Raw genomic sequence first — 16708 nt, forward strand, 5'->3', positions numbered from 1 at the left:
ATTCATGATGCCATTACTGTTTACATACTGGTCTTTCCCAACTTTTTCCAGAATATCATTTACTTTTTCTGTCTTTTCTGCCGAAATTTATATGATGGTAATACTTCCAAGGCCACTTGTTGATTCATGGACAGAAAATTGGTTATCATTTACTTGGAATTTTGACGAAGTTCAAATAAAATTTAGATCATGTAGAAAGATATCGAACTTTTGTCTATGAGAGCCCGGAACTGGTTCACTTCTTAGTTCTCCTTAATTTCAAAGAAAATTTTGCATTATTGACAATATTGTAAATAGCACTTAGATATAAAGGGGGCACGATGGTTCAGTAGTAAGGCGCTTTAACTCAGGTGCGTAGGGTCCCTTGTTCGATTCCCATCCAAGTAAGTTTGTGTTGGACGTTGTCGTGTCCGTGGGTTTTCTCGGAGTACTACGGCTTACTGCCACTTTCTCATTCCACCAAATGCTTCCCTCATCATTCACTTGCCTTAATCGAGCTATTTTATGGCTAAGCGATTAGCGTACGAGGCTTTGGCGTGCGAGACCCGGGTTCGATTCCCGATGGGAGCTCATGTGATCCGGATTCCACATTAATCGGCAGAACTACGTCTCATATAGCCTCATTGCTGAACGGGACATTAAACACAAAGTTACCTCATCTCATTTGCCTTAATCATCGTCTCACTTAGCCTAAAGGGTATAGCTAATCGTGAGACGTTAAACTGAAATATTTCATTTGATTTTCATTTTCAACATTTAGATATAAACTCTTACAATTCTTTTCTCACATTAAAAATATTTATATCTCCCTTGATTTTGAGAATCTTCAGTAGCACAGTTAATAATTGAAATAATATTTTAAAGAAAATTTTGTTTCTTTGTTGTTGTTTACCTTTCAAAGACCGAATGTCTTCGAACATATACATATGTTTTTAAGTATTTTTTACTTTCTTCTTTTATGTGACAAAACTTAGAAGTGCACAGATGCGTACTGTTTGCTATCACATAAAGTTGTTAACGTATCAAACATTGAAGTAAATTCACATAAAAATTAACAACAATTAATTAACAGGAAATTCTAAGAAATAAATTCAATAAATCAAAGAATTGGATTAAAATTTCTAAAGCTTATAATGTTATCGTGGAGCACAATGGATTACAAAGTATTAGTACTTACTTAGTACTTTACACAGAGAAGTTTCAGTACTTATTTACGTTAGTACTATACGCAGACAAGTTTCAGTACTTACATAATACTTTGCGCAAAGAAGTTTCAGTCCTTAGTTAATATTTTACACAGAGAAATTTCAGTACTTAGTTAGTACTTTACGCAAAGAAGTTTCAGTCCTTAGTTAATATTTTACACAGAGAAATTTCAGTACTTAGTTAGTACTTTACGCAAAGAAGTTTTAGTCCTTACTTAGTACTTTACACAGAGAAATTTCAGTACTTAGTTAGTACTTTACGCAAAGAAGTTTTAGTCCTTACTTAGTACTTTACACAGAGAAATTTCAATACTTACTAAGTCTTTTACACAGAGAAATTTCAGTACTTACTTAATATTTTCCGCAGAGAAGTTTCAATATTTCGTTAGTGCTTTACGCTAGAAGTTTCAGTACTTACTTAATCCTTTAGGCATGAAGTTTTAGTACTTACTTCGTATTTTACAAGAAAAAATTCATTCCTTACTTAGTATCTTATACAGAGAAGTTTCAGTACTTACTTAGTATTTTACAGAGAAGTTTTAGTACTTACTTAGTACTTTACACAGAGAAATTTCAGTACTTTCTTAGTACTTTACACAGAGAAATTTCAGTACTTAGTTAGTACTTTACGCAAAGAAGTTTCAGTCCTTAGTTAATATTTTACACAGAGAAATTTCAGTACTTAGTTAGTACTTTACGCAAAGAAGTTTTAGTCCTTACTTAGTACTTTACACAGAGAAATTTCAGTACTTAGTTAGTACTTTACGCAAAGAAGTTTTAGTCCTTACTTAGTACTTTACACAGAGAAATTTCAATACTTACTAAGTCTTTTACACAGAGAAATTTCAGTACTTACTTAATATTTTCCGCAGAGAAGTTTCAATATTTCGTTAGTGCTTTACGCTAGAAGTTTCAGTACTTACTTAATCCTTTAGGCATGAAGTTTTAGTACTTACTTCGTATTTTACAAGAAAAAATTCATTCCTTACTTAGTATCTTATACAGAGAAGTTTCAGTACTTACTTAGTATTTTACAGAGAAGTTTTAGTACTTACTTAGTACTTTACACAGAGAAATTTCAGTACTTTCTTAGTACTTTACACAGAGAAATTTCAGTACTTACTGAGCCCTTTAAGCAGAGAAGTTTCAGCAGTTACTTACTACTTTTAGCAGAGAAGTTTCAGTATTGAGTCTTTTGCGCAGAAAAATTTCAGAACTTACTTAGTACTTTACACAGAGAAGTATCAGTACTTATTTAGTTCCTTACGCAATGAAGACTTAGACAGGTAGTAATTATTAAATTCATGATTTTTTTTGAAAACTGAAAAAGGTTGGGACAGAATTTTAAAATGACACAAGTGAAGACAGCTTATCAACAATTACTAGGCTGAGTAACCACATCTGTTACGGAAGGAATACTGCAACGTGGGACAGAATATATATTTGACTTCATAACAACGTAGGCGGGGAGAAGTAAGGTTAAGCTAAAAATTTGTGAAGACAGTTAAGAGAATATGACTTGTCAGACTGGTTCTCTTTGTAAGAAAGAAAGAAACTACGAAAAAAAGAAGTTGCAAATTGCTTTTAAGTCTTCTGCACGAATGGACATTACATGTTCCTAGATTCTTCTCCTCTGCCATATCATCTTCTAACTTTTTTTGATGATTTTTTTTTTTTTTTTTTTGGTTCTAAACCCTTGTTAAGCTTTTAACTACACATTCTCCAGTACAAATGTTGAGAACAATAATTATAAATCAGTTGCAAAAAAGAAAGAATTTTACTTATTCGGAGAAATGCTTATCACTAAGTTCTCTTTACAATTTGTCAAAGGATAAAATAAAATTTTAAAAAATACGCATACAAAAGAAAAAGATTAACGTTACATTTTATTCTATCTGAAATTTATTATCCGTAACTGGAGTTCAAATAAGTAAAGAAAGAGGTTTAAACATGAAGGTCTACGTGTATGTTTCTTATTAGTATTCCACTTGTGGGATGTGAGTATGTTAAACTTTTGCAGAAATAATTGAAATTCCTTACGTTCTGGCATTAAAAATTTTACAATGTTCTTCTGTGTAGATGAGACATCAGTGGCTTAATGGTAGAGCGCTCATTCTGGTGCATGGGGTCCTTGGTTCAATCCCACATCGCGCCAAGTGAAGTTTATGGTTTACAAACACCTTGTGCGTGAGTTTCCTCGGAGTTCTCTCGTTTCCTCTTACTGTCTTCATTCCATCATTTCATTCCTTTCTCATCATCACCGTCTCCTTTAGCCCAACTGTCATAATCGTGGGACATAAAACTAAAAGATTTCATTTCTTCTGTTAAGATAATTTTCTTCTAGGGGGCCACGGAGGCTGAGGGGTAGAGCGTTCAACTCTGATACGTGGGGTCTCTAGTTCGATCCCAGCTCGCGCCAAGTGGACTTTGTGGTGAACAAGCACCGTGTGCATGGATTTTCTCGGGATTCAACCGTTTCCTGCCACTTCATTTATTACACTCTTGCCATTTTTTCTCATTTCCTTTATCCTAGCCGGCATAAGCGTAGGACGTAAAACTGAAAGAATCAATTTTCTTCTGTGCAGATAATTTTCATTTTGGGACCGAGGTGGCTCAGTAGTAGAGCGTTCACCTCTGGTGCTAGGGGTCTCGGGTTCAAACCCTGCTCTCGCCAAGTGAATTTTGTAGTTGACAAACACCTTTTGCGTGGGTTTCCTCGGAGTTCTCTCGTTTTCTCTTACTGTCTTCATTCCATCATTTCATTCATTACTCATCATCACCGTCTCCCTTAGCCTAACCGGCATAACCGTGGGACGTAAAACTCAAAAATTTCATTTCATTTTTTTCAATTTTCTTTTTCTTTTCTTTTTTTTAAAGCAGGATGTTTCAGAAGTTCCACATTAGCTAAACACATGAGGTGTGTTTAATTCTCGTAATTCTCGTAACGCGGACCTTATGTAAGAATTCTGTTTACATAAGGTACATGAAATTAAGAAAAAAGATTACAACAAATTTTGTACATAAATTTACCAAATCGCATGAGAAATATTCGAGAGGAGACAATTAAAGTTTTCCGAGAACAGAAGTGATATGAAGAAAGAATTCCACGAACATCGAAACGACACAAGAAAGCCTTATTTCTCGTATCATTTCGTTCCGTGGGCTAGAGTACCGAAGACCTGTGTTTAGAGGGAAAACGCTCAGCAGTTTCTTAACTTTGTCACGCATTGACGTTATGTAGTATTTCCCCGAAAATAGGATTCAATCTGTTTTTTTTTTTTTTTTTTTTTTTTGACCACAGGACAAGTTAGGGTTCTTTCTCAGAAGACATAGTGTCTGTCGATTCGGAGTGAAACCGTTACTAACTTGTTCTCTGAGTGCTTTGAGAAACGCGCAAAGTAAATTTTATTCTTAGCACGTTAGCCGCCAAGCCAAATTTTGGAGGTATTTTGGACCCCACTATTTGTGCATCAGAATTATGCACATGGCGGCCAACGTGTTAGAGGAGAGTTATATAAGAAATTTGAATACCTGAAACTTTTGAACACATTAAGATATCAACAAACTGATTTCACCATTGTGTTTGTCTTTAAATTCTAGCCTAAAATGATGTGCCAAATGACCATGTTCTCATTTAAAAATTTTGACGTGAATTCAAGATGGCGACTTTCAAGATGGCCGCCATCTTGGTCACCATAACAATCCGACTTCCCCCTACTATGTTACTAAATGGTTGTTGTTCACTATTTTACACAAACACGGATTTTACAAGGGGTGGTAAGAGACTTATGGCCTATCCTGTACTATTGCTTATTTTCTGGTGGGAGGCAAGATGGCTCAGCGGTAGAGTGCCTATCTCTGGTGTGTGGGGGTTCCTAGTTCGATCCCTAGCCAAGTAAGTTTGTGATTAACAATATCATGCCCGTGTGTTTTCTTGGTGTACTCCCATTTCCTCCCTCTTTCTCATTTCACTAATTTGCCGGTCATCATTCACTTACCTTGATGATCTTCTCCCTCAGCCTAAAGGGCATAGTCATGGGATGTTAAACTGAAATATTTCATTTCATCCTCATTTCCTGGTAAGACCTTATTTTGAGGACATCATGATATAGTCAGCACGAGGTAGCCACAGATACGCACTTTAAAGGCGCTGGACAAACCCCAGAAACTCACTAAAACGAGGGTAGAATTAGACATATTTCCCACCCTTACCGGAGATCATCCCCGAGTCCAGCAGTTAAGTAAATGATTACAGACTATTAATGTGGAGTTTATTGTTATTAATATTATTAGGTGGTTCTAGCCAATAATATTAATGAAGCCTATATTATATGAAGTATTAGATAATTGTGTCTAATAGGATCAAATAAACTCCGTTGAAAATAGTAAAGAGGGTAACGTGAAACGACATTTATTACTAAATTTGGTAGGATAGCACGTTAAAGCCACCGTTACCACTGTGGAGTAACGGACGGACTAAATCCACTATTACCCGTAAAGATATTAACGGATTTTCACTCCATTAACGAACTCAGCGAAGATAACCAATCCTACAACCTACAAGGTTATTGCAAATGATTGATCCGATTTCATAAATTCACTGTAGCTTTATTATTACACATATTGTGACAAAACGTTACAGACATATTGGAAAAACACAAAAAGTTGTTTCTAAGGTGTGTGTTGCAGATTCCCTTCTGATTTCTGCCACAAGACCGCAGCACTGAGCATTTATTCAAGATGGCGATTGGCGCAGAGAAAGTTAATGTTGTCCTCGAGTTTCATTCATATCAGTTTGTCCTAACAGTGCAACGACACTTTCGAACGAAGTTCAATGCAGATCCACCGGCTGCCAAGTCCATTCGGCGATGGTATACACAGTTTACAGCTTCAGGATGCCTCTGTAATGGGAAATCAAGTCATTGGATTACAGTGATTGAAGAAATGGTCAAGCGTGTGCTGTCATAGCCTCCACGCTCTCCGGATCTAACCCCATGCGATTTTTTGTTTGGGGTTATGTGAAAGATACAGCGTTTACACCTTATCTGCCAACAAATTTAACAGAACTGAAAGTTTGAAGTAATAGTGCTTTCCAACGGATTGATAGGGACATGTTGTACCGAGTGCTTGAAGAACTTGGTTATCGAATTGATATTTGCTACTGGGTCACATGGACAGCACTTGTAATATGTCACTAAAACCTTTTTGGAGTTTTTCAATATGCCTGCAAAGTTTCGTGACATGTTCAATATTAAAGCTACAGTGAATTAATGAAATCGGATCTTGAAACGAAGTTTTTAAGTTTCATGCCAGCTAATATAAAGGAGACAGTGAGGTTGAGAAATGAATGAAATGGTGGAAGGAAGGAAGTGAGAAAAGTTGGAGAACCCCGAGAAAACCCACGCACACTGTGTTTGTTCACCACAAAACTCACGAGGCGGAAGTTGGGATTGAACCAAGGACACCACGCACCAGAGGTAAACGCTCTACCACTGATGCCTATGAAATCGGGTCAATCATTTGTTATAACTCTGTACTGCAAGGTAACATTATTCAGAATTTCATTTTCATCCAAGAGTTATATTGCGGAATAAGAGACATACTAGTACATACACAGGATGTTTCTAAACAACACCCACACCGTTTGGGAAGTAATTCCTGAGACCAAGATAAGACCAAAAGTATAGACCAACCAGGGTGCACAAAAGCTTCTTTTCCGAGTTACAAAGTGTCGAAAACATGAAAAATGAACTTTAAAGGTCCATAGCTCCAAAACTATGGAACCCTTCACTTAGGAACTAAAATGTGCCCTATCCGAAAATAAAATACATGTTTCAGAATCCTAAGGTACTTACACAATGTTTTTTTATAGAGGAAGTTTGGCTATGGGCATATAATTTGAAGTACTCACCAACTACCTCTTTAAAAGTTGTTGCTAAAGTACCGCAGGATTCTGAAACATGGATATTTGGATAGGGCACATACTAGTTCCTAAATAAGGTCCTGACCCGATTACAGTAGGTCCCATAGTTTTGGAGCTATGAACACTTACAGTTCATTTTTTTCATGTTTTCAACAGTCGTATAACTCCGAAAGGAAGCAATTGTGCATTCAGGTTGGTCTATACTTTTTGTCTTATCTTGGTGTCTGGAATCACCTCTCAAACGTTGTCGGTGTTGATTTGAAACGCCCTGTATACCTACTTAACAATTACAATATTACGAAGGCTCACTTGCGTGGTGCTAATAAAGTCAAAGTCTGTAAATTTTTCTGGCAGAGGAGGGGATTCCTCCACAAATGTTCTCGATTTGAAATACTCTGGAAACTTTAAAATCTCTTGTTTCAAGTGAGTTACACAAAGTCCTCTGTGTGTCCCGCTTTACATTCTGAAAGTAGGGGAGCGGGTAAGACTGACATGTGTGCGTTAGTGTTTTAGTACGAAAGTATAAAATAAAACATTAAGTAGAGAAAGGAATTGTGAACATAAATATCGCTTGAGAATAAAATATCTTACGTCTAGGACAAGAGTAGATAAGCTAATGTATGGAAGTGGAAAACCGGTGTAGGAAAGTTAATAAGAATCCTTAAGGGCAAAGGGGAGGGAACTATAAGAAAGAATTACAAGAAAGGAACCTATCTCAACACTATCATGCACTTCAGTGAAGAATGTTTCAAGTCCATTAGTGTGTATTGAAACGAAAAAAAAAAAAAGGAAAAAATAGGTAATGGAAATGATCCTTTTGCTAGAACATTGTTTCACATTATCTGAAAATTTTATACGTCTGAACTGCTAGTTTCGACTTTTTTTTCCCCTTTTTGTAAGGGAGCATAAAATACATTAGATTTAGCCGATTATCTTCTACCTATTTTATTTCTTTCTTTCTTTACGGTCCTGCCTACAGTTTAGGAATAACGACAGCATTTCTCGTGTTGGTCACGTGATCTAAGTAATTTCGTCTTTGTGTGATGATTGTTATAACTGGTCAGTATCTACCTTTTATAAAATTGAATAGGTACGCTTCGTTTAAGTTTCTGTATTTTACGACTTTATTTATACAACACCGAAGTTATCAAGGACGGGACCTACTATAAGTATGGTTTCCGAAATGCATAGATCAACATACGTAGCACATGCCGTTCCCCACCACACTACATGAGTTAGGTTACAGGACTACACTACTATACTCCGCGCCATTCGAATTGGCGCATGGCATCAGCCAATAAGCTCGCAGTGTGCTATTATTAAATATTCAGAGAGGAATCTAATTATTCATAATTGTCCACAAATACGAACAAAATCAATTATGAGTGATAAGATTCTTCCCTGAAGGTTTAGTAACATCATGCTGCGAGCTTATTGCCTGATGCCATACGACAATTCGGGTGACGCGGCGTATAAAACACTCCTCTTTTCCTCGCCGTTGAGTACACACGTACTTTTTAATTTTGCTGCAACGGCACCACATTTCCACAATCTACATAATAATATAATAACTACTAGCGAAGCAACAGCAAAGTAATACATAGCGTAGTTCCACTGCATGGTGTCGCTATTGTCTATTCATAAATTTGGTGTCATTTAATTTTAGCGTCTGGGATCCGAATCGCATAAGTTCCCGCCGAAAACCAAACGCGGGTCTGCCATCCCAAAGACCCGTAGGCTAATTTCTAAGCCGCGAGGAGCTCTGTCGATTCATAGGAGCAAAGGTATTATTTGTTGCATTTTGTAAATGTTATCATTATTGTTTGTTTGTTTGTTTGTTTGTTTGTTTGTTTACTTATTTATTGAATTTTAGCATTCGTTTTGAGCTTCGAGGTTACGAGATGAAGACCTACGGTTTAAGGTCGAATCAGAAACACCGTTTTAACCGATTTAAACTCCCTGGGTCGAAAACGATCCAATCACTCATTTTGTTATTGCAAAAGCTTATGTATTTGATCCCCGGGTCGTTTTCGAGCCAGTATCATAATTAGCCAATGAGAGATCAGCAAAATGAAACAACTTTAAATTCACCAATAATAGGTCAAAAACTATCTATTTTCCAAAATAAATCAAAATACAAAATTAAAAAAAGATAAGGACATATATAGGTTAATTTTAATGCTCTTCCACGGGGAATCGAAACTAAAGGCGCAAGCACTAGCCTTCATACCAGCAGGTAGATGCTGTTTTCTTAAATGCGTATTTGTATTTTTAAATAACTAGGCGAGTTGAAATAAGATTAACAATGCTAAATTAGTTTTAAATGAACTTCAGAAGTTTTTAAGTTGAATTAAGTTCTTTTTGTATGCTTCTTCTTCTCAGACTATTCAGTTCAGAAAACTAGTGGTTAGTAGTTGTAGAATAGTGCTCTTTACTACGTGGGTATCATTTTTAGAACATTCGATATAAATAAAGAACCCTATTCTACAACACAAAATAAAGCGAAAAATATACAGGGTGTTTCAAAACAACACCGACAACGTTTGGGAGATGATTCCTGACACCAAGATAAGACAAAAACTATAGACCATCCTGGGTACACAAATGCTTCCTTTAGGAGTTATAGGCTACCGAAAACATGAAAAAATGAACTTTAAAGGTCCATAGCTCCAAAACTATGGGACCTACCGTAGTTGGGTCAAGACTTCACTTAGGAACTAGTATGTGCCCTATCCAAAAATACATGTTTCAGAATCCTAAGGCACTCACGAAGCAATTTTTATAAAGGGAGTTTTTCTACAGGCATATAATTTGAAGTACTCACAACTACCTCTATAAAAACTGTTGCGGAAGTGGCGCAGGATTCTGAAACTTGGATATTAGGATGGAGCACAAACTAGTTCCTAAGTAAAGTCTTGATTCAACTACAGTAGCTCCCATAGTTTTGGAACTATTAACTAAAGTTCATTTTTTAATGTTTTCGGCAGCCTATAACTCCGAAAGGAAGCATTTGTGCACCCATAATGGTCTATATTTTTTATCTTATCTTGGTATCAGGAATCACTTCCCAAACGTTGTCAGTGTTGTTTTGAAACACCCTATATATATAATTATATACCTTCCGGGTCCTCGTCTAGAATATTCTTTTAAACTAAAAGATTCCATTTCAATATTTTTTTCTTACATTCTCTTCTGACATTCCAATACTCGATATAACGATAATTTAACAGCAGCATCTTGGACACTCTAAAAAATAAATAAATAAATCCATAGGTTGCTGCAGTTGTTTTCCATTTGGGGACTATGTCTCGTCTGAATCTCAAGTATTGAAGATGGCAACGCTGTTAGTATGAACAATTTACAACCCCCTCCCAAATTTTTGTCATTTCCACCGAACTGCATTTCTAGCATTCCATGACGGACAAGATTGTTGTAATTTACCAAGGACAGCATCACAAGGCAGTGGAAGACAAAAACAAAGAGGAAAGAAAAGAAAAAGATAAAATAAATAAAGAAAAAAAAAGATACGTGGCAGCTATCATTTCTGTCGCTGTAATGGGAGAAAGTGTCTAGAGAGAGCGATCCTAATGCCATCTACCGTGTCAAGTTTACTATTTCAGGAGGCACCTAAGTTGTCAGGATAATAAGGTTCTTCTTTTTTTATATATAATTTCTTTCTCTTCTTTTTCTTCTTGTTCCTGCCTACGCATTTTCTACTTTTTTCTCTCCCTATTTTTTTTTTTTTTTTGAAAAACAGAAACTCGTAGAAGATAAAAGGCAGAAAGACACATTAATTGATTCTCTAAATTGTCTTTTTTCTATTAAAAGAAATCTATCACATGAAGATAAATAAGTTTACCTGGTTTCATTTTGTCTACAACTAGTATATTCGAACTTATGAATTTGCTTTGAACCGTGGTTCCCAACCTTCTTTACTTCGCTTTCCCCTTTGCGAACAAAGTGGCGAATATAGAAGATAAAAACTAAGGGGGAGGGGACAGACAGAATCCAGACTACGATAGGTATATCCAAGGGCGCCGATTTGTCTGTAAATTTGGGGGGGGCATTCAGGTGCAGAATTTATATATATGAAGATTTTAAGACAAATTGCACTCAAATTATGCCAAATATTGTATACTCATAAAAACAATAGGGGTGCCCACATGAGCTTTGGAGGGGCCCGGCCCCTCTCGGCCCCCCAGGATCGGCGCCCTTGGGTATATCATAAGTTTACTATAAACTTTTAAAAATATATAAATAATAGCTTTAATTATTTTTGGCACTCAAAAAAACTGGGGTCTCTAGGTACCCCGGCTCTGGGCTACATCTGCCTCTGAATGAACCCCAAATATTTCATTCCCCTCCTTTCTTCCCGCTCGTTGGTTCAATCTCCTATATGATTTCAGATGCAGCAATTGAACTCTCAAATTTTCAATAATAATAATAATAATAATAATAATAATAATAATAATAATAATAATAATAATAATAATCCTCAACAATTTATATTTATTTCAGGAAAACTTCTGCATACCATTTCAGTGTTTTTTTTTTTTTTTTTTTTTTTTTTTTTTACTAGCTTTGTTTTAAATGAAACCATAATTCCTATTTAAAAGTTAGCTACTTTTAGTTCGGTTTTCATTTTAACAACTTTTTCTTATGGGCACACTCACAGGGGATCCACTGGCTCCTGACCAGATATGGAATGGGTCAGTGGGTAATGGGTAAACAGGACCTGACCCAGTGCGACCCACCACCCACCAGTCTGATCCACTGACTCACCATCATCCTCTCTGACCCACCGACCTACTCTGCTCAGTGCATTGTAGACAGCATCTTGTAAACACTGGTGAATTTATCTACGTTTTACTTTCAAAGAATCCGTTTTTCTTCCTTATTTCATTTGTTTCAATTTACTTACCTGAGATGAGTATATCTATGTGAAAAAAACCTTCAAACACTTTTGGGTATTGATATTTGTAACTGTAATAATAGCAATAGAATTACTACTTGGCTTTCGAGACACAGTCGAATTTTATACTGTTTTTTGTTCTTTTATCTTTACGTTGGCCTACTTTAACTTGCCCTCCCTCAATATTTCCACCTTGCCGCGGTAGGAGGGGGGCTTGCGTACTCTAATGATCCCAAGAGCTATGCCGGAGAAAGCTTCGCTATTAGAGGGCTTCCCATGCCAGACAGGTCTTTAGGGGTAGGAGTCAGACGAAGAGAGATATTATGGTTGTGGGCAGCAGCTCTACCATTACCACACTGAGGCGGAAGATGGCTGACATCGGCAAGGCTCAGATATGGACAAAAACAGGCAGGGATAGGATGTCCTCTATGGCTGTTTCACTGCGAGGTGGAAGAACGTGGGACACCACCAAAACTCCTCAAATATTAACGTGGGACACATCAAATATTAAAGAATACGACACTACTGTTTCACAGAGGGTAATCTCCGGCAGTGGAGGGAAACACAGCAGGGCCTCCTCGGTCGTCATCAAACGAAACCCCTGCAGGATAGGAACCTGGAATGTGCGATCACTGTTACAGTGTGGAAAACTGGAAAACCTGAAGAAAGAAATGGAAAGCATGAAGATAGATATCTTGGGAATCAGCGAAGTTAGGTGGTCTGATGCAGAAGACATATGGAGTGGGGATTTCAGAATGATTGTTTTGTATAAGAAGATAGGACAGAAAGTTATAGGTAGCTGGAGATACAATGAAAGGATAGTAATGTTGAAGATAGCAACCGAACCGAGGAATATGACCATAATCCAAGTATATACGCCTGCATCATGCTACACAGATGAAGAAATGGAAGAAACCTACGAACAAATAGAGGAAGTATTGATGAAAGTGGAAGGCCAGAACAATTTAATCATCATGGGTGACCGAAACACAGTAGTCGGCGAAGGCAAAGAAGAGAATGTAACTGGGAATTTCGGCCTAGGAGAAAGAAATGCAAAGGCGCACGACTAATGAGTTCTACAAAAGCCATAATGTGGTTGTAACAAACACATCTTCGAACAACCACTAAGAAGAAGACACACGTGGACAAGACCAGTAGACGAAGAAAGATACCAAATAAACTATATACTGGTCCGACAAGCAGAACAGGAATCAAGCGAAGAACAGTAAGAGTTACCCAGGAGCAGACGTTGACTCAGACCATAATTTAGTTTTGATGAAGAGTAAACTCCGATTAAAGAGGAAACGAGTGGTAGCACCAAAGAAAAGATAGAACACAATCAAGCTAAGAAGAGATGAAAACATGAAAAGGGAATTTGCAAATGCGACAGACAAAGAGACGTCTGCGGTAGCTTTAGCTGGTGATGACATCGACTCGAAATGGGAAGGCATGAAAGCTGGGATTACAAAAGTTGCCGACGAGCAGGTAGGAAGAGGAACAAGAACCCAGTATACACCCTGGATTACAACAGCAATATTGGAAATGATGCAGCAAAGAAGACAGTTCAAGATAGCAAACAAAGAAGAGAAATACTGAAGGTGCAGAAATCACATCAACAGAGAAGTAAAGAAGGCCAGAGGAAACTGGATAAACAATTTAAGCAAAGAAATTGAGGAGAGTGTAGTCAAAGGCAATAAAGAAACGACATATATAAAGGTTAGAAAACAGTTCGGTGAGAAAAAGAAACGCACAGACATTATCATAGAAAAGAACGGAATAGCGCTAATAGAAGAGGAGATAACAAAAAGATGGAAGGAATATATTGAAGAACTCTCCAAAGGAGACAGAGTGAACAAAGAAGAGATAGAAAAGGAAGAAGACATCAATGAAAATGAATTAGGACCATCAATTTTACAGTGCGAATTTGACAATGCTTTGGAGTAAATGCAACATGTTAAAGCCCCAGGAATAGATCAAATACCAATGGAAGTGATTAAAAATCTCGGAATAGCAACAAAGAAAAAGTATTTAATCTTATTAATGAAATGTACATCTCGGGAAAAATAGCAAGAGACTTTGAGAAAAGCACATTGGTACCTATACCGAAGAGGAAAGGCGCGCGGAAATGCGAAGAATACAGAACGTCAAGTTTGTTTTCCCATGCATCAAAAATACTGTGCAAAATTTTCGCACAACGAGTAGAGGGGAAGATCAGAGAACGCTTATCGGAGGACCAGTTTGGATTCAGGAGGAAAAGAGGAACAAGGGAATCTATACTAAGTCTACGGTTGATCATAGAACAGCACATCAGAATAAACAAACCAATTGTGATAGCATTTGCAGATATAGAGAAAGCTTTTGACAACGTAGATTGGAAAATCATGTTCATAGCGTTGAAGAATCTGAAAGTGAATTACAGAGACAGGAGAATAATACACCAACTTTATAGGAACCAGAAAGCTGTTATAGGAAGAGATCAGAAGGAAGCAAGAAGAAGTAAAGAAGTGAGGCAAGGATGTGGACTTTCACCCCTCCTGTTCAATGTCTATATAGAAGAGACTATGAAAGAATTCTTGGATAAAAACGAGAAAGGCGTAAAAGTAGATGGTCAGGTTTTCAGCACAATAAGGTTTGCTGATGACATAGCATTGATAACGGAGAACAATGAGGACATGCAGGAAACACTTTCAAACTTGAACGACCAACTGGAAAAAACATGCAAAATGAAAATACGAGGCACATCCAGAAACTAAGTTTCCCACGCAACCCATAGCTAGGAAACGGTATGTTGCGCAAAGCGACTATGTGTACGTGAGAGAGTAAAGTCCTAGCATGGCACATGCACTAGTGGAACTTCCCTAGTGCTCTCAGCAGCGTCGTGGCAGTGGTTGAAGATGGATGTCCCTATTCCAGCTCCCGCCGCGTGTGAAGTGCGAGCAGTGATAAAGTTTTTGAATGCACAGGGCATAACACCAATCTAAATCCATCGTTAGCTGTGCCAGGTCCATGTGCCTAACGGCATGAGCAAGCAGTTCCTACAGATTTTCCGCTCCTTATTGCACACCACTGTCACAGAGTGCCTGTTGATCGAGAAGTTTTGTGTTGAAACAACTGATCCTAGAGCGTAAAGCAAGGCGCACCGGGTGAGCATTGACATTTTTTGCAACGATACAGCTGACGATGGATTTCAATCGGTGCTATGCCCTGTGCATTCAAAAGCTTTATCACTGTTCGCACTTCACACGCGGCGGGAGCTGGAATAGAAACGCCAATCTTCAATCACTGCAACGACGCTACTGAGAGAATTAGGGAAGTTCTGCTAGCGCATGCGCAATGTTAGGACTTTACTCGCTCACGTACATGCAGTCGCTTCGCGCAACATACGGTTTTCTAGCTAGGGGTTGCGTGGGAAACTTACTTTCTGGATGCGCTTCGTAAATAAGAAGAAAACGAAAGTGATAAAGTGCACAAGAGTAGGACAGGAAGGGGCAAACGTATGGCTAGATGGAGAGAAAATCGGTTCTCCTATTTAGGAAGTCTAATATCCTCGGACGGAAGAAGTGAAAAAGACGTAAGTTCTAGAATAGCGCAGGCTAAACAAGCATTCAATAGGAAAAGAGGACTACTAACACCAAGAAATGTGTCGCTGACATTCGTAAACAATTTATTAAGACACTGGTATGGAGCGTGGCGCTTTACGGATCAGAGACGTGGACATTGAAAAAAGCTGAAATATCCAAGCTGGAAGAATTTGAAATGTGGTGTTGGCGCTGAATGCTGCGCATATCATCGACCGAAAGGAAAAGTAATGGAGACGTACTAAAGGAAGCTAATGAAGGATGACAGATCATGAAGATAATAGGAAAAAGAAGAAACAGCATGCTTGGTCACAATATTCGGCACTCTGATTGTATCACCGTGCTGATAGAGAAAAAGGCAAAAGGAAAACCAGGAAGAGGAAGACCAAGGATAGAATATCTAGACGCAGTTACGAAGAAGAGGCCTTATCGAAGTATAAAACAGCTCTCCCAAGAGAGAGAAAAGTTTTAAAATTTCCATGTTGTCCACCAACCTGTGGTTGAGGTAAAGAAGAAGACTTTACCTTGATTTGAGACTTTCAAATGTTACCCTATTTTCCTCTGAAAAGTATCTGTAATTCGACAAGGAAATAATTATATATGATAATTAAATTGAAATGTACTATTAAAAACACTTTATCATTTTATATCGTAAAGGTCAGATCCACCGTTATTGTAACAGAGCGGTGCTTGTGTGAAGAGTCCAGTATTTATTATTTATTAATTTATGTTGGATGCTCACATATCCATTTATTAACTGCCTAAAAAACATAATTTTTATTAAAACTTATCATCAATAACGTAAAACTATTCTTTTTTCTAATTACATAAAACTGTTTGTATGCATCAAAAACGCTAGTCATTCGAAAAACTTAACTAATGAAATTCATTTACATCTAAAAATTCAGTCAATGTTAACCGTAATTTTGTGTTGTCGTTGCTAAATCGTAAAAGTGTTTGTTTATTTTATATAATGTATTATGTCAATGTATACTTTATATAATAAAACTATTCCAATTATCTAACCATCTCTAACGTCAAAAGTGCCTGTTAAAACAAAATCATCTTATCTACACGTGTCTAAAGTCAG

General features: G+C 37.3%; 1 long non-coding RNA gene across 2 annotated transcripts in view; it reads right to left on the reverse strand.

Moving 5' to 3' along the window:
- Positions 1-5902: 5902 nt before the first annotated feature.
- Positions 5903-16708, reverse strand: part of LOC145684958 (uncharacterized) — a 92936-nt gene continuing 82130 nt past the window's right edge. For both annotated transcript variants that reach the window (XR_014131436.1, XR_014131435.1), the window contains exon 3: positions 5903-6106. This is a non-coding gene — a long non-coding RNA (uncharacterized LOC145684958). The remainder of the gene's footprint in view (positions 6107-16708) is intronic.

Source organism: Thermobia domestica, chromosome 5 (genome assembly GCF_964235325.1).
Source record: "Thermobia domestica chromosome 5, izTheDome1.hap1.1, whole genome shotgun sequence".
In the NCBI taxonomy this organism is placed as follows: Eukaryota; Metazoa; Arthropoda; class Insecta; order Zygentoma; family Lepismatidae; genus Thermobia; species Thermobia domestica.